The sequence below is a fragment of the Lolium rigidum genome, chromosome 3 (assembly GCF_022539505.1).
Source record: "Lolium rigidum isolate FL_2022 chromosome 3, APGP_CSIRO_Lrig_0.1, whole genome shotgun sequence".
In the NCBI taxonomy this organism is placed as follows: Eukaryota; Viridiplantae; Streptophyta; class Magnoliopsida; order Poales; family Poaceae; genus Lolium; species Lolium rigidum.
In genome coordinates this window covers 131870400-131874708 of record NC_061510.1, presented here as the reverse complement: position 1 = coordinate 131874708, position 4309 = coordinate 131870400, and positions in this window count along the sequence as shown.

Below are 4309 nucleotides of genomic sequence, written 5' to 3'. Positions count from 1 at the left end.
CTCGCCGGAGTGGCCGCGCGGCCGCAGTCGGCCGACGCATCTCCCTACTTCGCCATGAGAGGTGTACGGGTGCCCGCTGCACCGGGAGACTCGGCGCCACGGACTTCAGCTGCACTCGTCACGCATGCTGAGAACATCGGCAACACCGTCCCCAAGGTCGGCACGGCGGTGAAAGTCCGCTCCTTCCGCGCCGGAAGCACGTGGCGCTCGGCATGCACCTCGCGAGCTTGCGGCGGTGGAGATCTCCGTCGGGCGCGGCGTCTCCGCTCAAGCCCAAGGCTCCCCAGGGGAGCAAGAGCAACAAGTGGAGGCAGAGCCGGATGGGAGCAGGCGGAGTCCTCGGACGCAGTGCCGTCCAGCTCGGCCTTGCCTCCTGGGCTTGCTGTTGGGATCCCTTTGTTGTTAGCTAGGGATGCGTTGTTGTTATGTTAGTATGATGGTGCTTTGTGAAGAACTCGTCATAGTCATGTTAGGCTGCATGCATACGGCCTATTATCTATCCCTCCATATTATACTAGGGATTATCTATCCCTAGTCTACTATATTTTGTTGGCGCACTTAGTTTTCTTGATTTACTGCGACCTGTGCACTCATCGTACATTATCACCGGAGATTTGCTTCTGGACGTAACTACATACACATATGGACCGGAGGGAGTACTAGATTTGCTTGCCATATTGGGGCAGTCAACGGAGGCCAAAGAGCACGAATACACTGAAGAAAGTCGAGAAATGCAAGCTTCTCTAGGATTTTATACTAATTTGCGGTGAAAAGGACGAGAGAGAGAAAGAGGGGAAAAAAAGAGGTGCACTTAATAATGCCAATTTGGGGCCGAGAGAGACGGGGAACCCCGCTCCTGCTCACGTGCAACCAAATGCTTCTCGTCCTGTCCCACGCGGCCCCTTTCTGCCTGCCCCACGCGGCCAGCAGCGGAGCCCACACGACGCGGCCCCACAAGCACGCGGCCCCACACGTGATAGAACGGTCACTCCATTTTAATTGCATAGAACACTCTAGTTTTCGCTTTTATTGTTCTGTGAGTGTTCTACTTTGCTAGTACTGTGTTTAGCTCTTATTCTTTCATTATTATTTTTCAGAGCTTGTTAGTTTTTTTTATTAAGGTATGATTATCTCTCTGGTATTTACGGATTATTATCTATGAGAGTTGTTTCAAATAAGTTGATTGGTGTTGGAGACGAGTAAAATGTTTCATGTTTATAGTGACGCAAAAAGGGAAGTTTGTCTAGACTGTGGCATAGACTTTGGCATGTCATGTTGGATGTTATTCTTATCATATGCTTAGTATTTATTGTTGTGGCATGACTTGTCTCAAATAGCTGGGAGTGTTTAATGTGCCATTGGAAGAATCATGTGTTGTTTCCATCATAAAAGGCATAATATTGTGGTATTCTCCTTTGATGATTTATTGGGTTGACTTGGCACATGTTTACATCATGTTTTGACTACAAACCAGTAAACTTAAGCCTCTATGATCATTTATTTTTTGACTTGTAATATCACTTTATGCTTTGATTAATATATTTTTTTCGCCATGCATGATTATGGTCATTATTACTCTCTTAGTTGGTGGCTCCCAGTCTTTTGCTAGCCTTCGACTGTACTGAGTATGAGCTCTACTCATGCATCCAACTACCAAAAACCAAAGTTTGCCAATTATGTCCACCATATCTACCTACTATCATAATTGCTATTCCAAGTATATTCATCATGTTTTTATCTATCTTCCAAATTAAATCTTGTCATGAGAAAATTAGTTAGTAAAGCTCTCACAAGCTTGATGGCACATTTACTTTGTTGCACTTAATAAACCTGAACCATTATGACTACCTTATGAAGATTATATGCTTGCAAATTGTGAGTTGGGAGTTATCACAACCATGCTTTCATGGGGCACGCTTTCAACATTGCACTTATTCTTATTTAGTTGATATCATGTTCTTATGGATGCCTAGCAATGTGAAATAAAATGGAAACATGTAAGTTCATGGAGTTTGTATATGTGTTAGAGAAATGCCTGGACGGCCAACTTAAGCCATGCATCATTCATGGTGGAAATTTACACAGAACCATAGTGAGCATTCTGTGAAGCATCTTCAATAAAAAGATATACCCATAGTAAATAAAAGGATTGCTGAGATGCTCATTGTTACGTTTATCTTATCATTTTAGCATGGGAATGCTCCTACAAGAGTACTTCTATATCATGGGGCAGGAGGTACCCCGTTGGCCGGGATTCAGGGGTTCGCTTGTCTACTCTCTCATAAAGGTGTAATGGACTAAAACAATTCATAAATAATATAATATAATATAATATTAATTAAACTTCATTATGTGTATGATTAGAATTCACATGGGCATCACATTGTATCATAGAGATGATGCAACACATCTCTCTTATACTCCTCTAGAAAGGGAAAACTTCAAGCAATCTAGAATTAAGATTTAATAGAGCATAGTCTTAGGTATTTTGACATGATGTTTGCATTACAAATATACTACCTTAAACAAACAAGATTACCATAGTTGTCACTAGATAATTATAGCACATGAATTCAGTGAGGTAACAAAATATAGGTAAAACCATAGTAGATCTCAAATTTGTTGACACTATTCAATCACTACCACCATGTTACTCCAACTAATACACACGTTCCCCCACACATGTTCTCTCATACAAGTTGAATCAAAACAAGCACTTAAGAACGGGGTACATGATATGCATTTACGCATACATCTTACACCTAATTGGATTCCACATCAAATATCAACTCATATAATAAAGATCCACCATATAGAATTACATATATGAATATAATCATATTGGGCATCTCATATGGTACTAGATCAATGATAGAACAAGAGATAAATAGATCAAGATACTTCCATAAACCCATAGTCCAGTGGTGGGCTACTCCCTCTTCATTAGGGTGATGATGGTGGAGATGTTAGAGAAGGTAGAGATCCCTCCAGCGGCAGCTTCGGCGAGGTTCCCCCCAATCTTTGTTGGTTGTCTATGTTTTGGTGTTTTTGCGTCACTCGCCTCCCAAGATACGTAGGGGACCCCTTTTATAGGCGTTTTAGGTCAAAATATTTATCTAGAGATAAATACGGGCGACTAGCGATGCTCGAGGAGGGAAAGACCTAGGGTGGCACAATCCCTGACGAGGGTGCTCCCTGGCAATGCCCACCATGAGGGGCTTAGGGTTGACGGAATCCTGCAGGCTGACACGAGACATCGAATACCAAACAGACAGGGAGAGAGATTTACCCAGATCCGGGGCCCTCGATGAGATAAAACCCTTACTTCCTGCTTGTCTGATCTTGATTATCGAATATATTGGGTTACAATGAGGTAGCCGAAGGCTATGGTTGTGATCTCTTCGAGAGGCTAAGGTTCTAAAGGTCCTAGCTCTTGACTTCCTATGATCTATGTGGTGAAGTTGTCCCCCCCGGCAGACCCTCTCCTAGCCCTTATATTGCAGGCCAGGTCCCGAGAGTTCTGTCCGGATTCGACTAGGTTACAAAGAGATCTACCCTAATATTTCCTTTCTTAATGTCTTCTTGCCTTGTTCGTCAAGAATCCTTCTTCGGGTGAGTCTCCTTCTCTGGAACCGATGTATGGGCCCTCCTTGGTCGTTGAGAAGTCTTCATGGGCCCCTGTTGGGCCGTAGGAGGTATCCTAATGTTGGTTACCCGAAGGGTAATACCCACATCAGTAGCCCTCGAGTGACTGGCCGAAGTAAAGCTTCTGGTAGGGACTATATTTGCCTTCCATCGAATGTCCATAGCGAAAAGACTTGATCCTTTCTCACCATTTTGATGTCGAAATCGTTGCTTATTGGGTGCGCGTTCAGCGCTCCCGATGGGAGTAGCTCCCGAGTCTAGGGACAGATGCTTGCAACCGTGCGTAGACTCAAGTTGTACTACTCGAAGATTCTGGTGCCAACGTTTTTCAAAATTGTTGTAATCATCCAATATCTTTTTCTATATCGGGTCCTTTAAAACTTCCAGTGAAGTCATGCAGTATGACAGTACATAAGGAATAGGAGTAACGTTCCCAGCTTTACTCGATAAATCGATGTTGGTTAACTGCTGATGGCAAAACAACGTTACTCTACTCAGAATCAAGTCCCGGGGCTTGATCCTGGATCTTCTGAAATCTTCGGGTTTGTTTTTCGTTGTCTTCAGTAATTTTTATCGGGTGCGCGTCCAGTGCTCCCGATGGGAGTAGCCCCCGAGTCAAGGGACGGATGCTTGCAACCGTGCGTAGACTCAACTCAAGCAACTC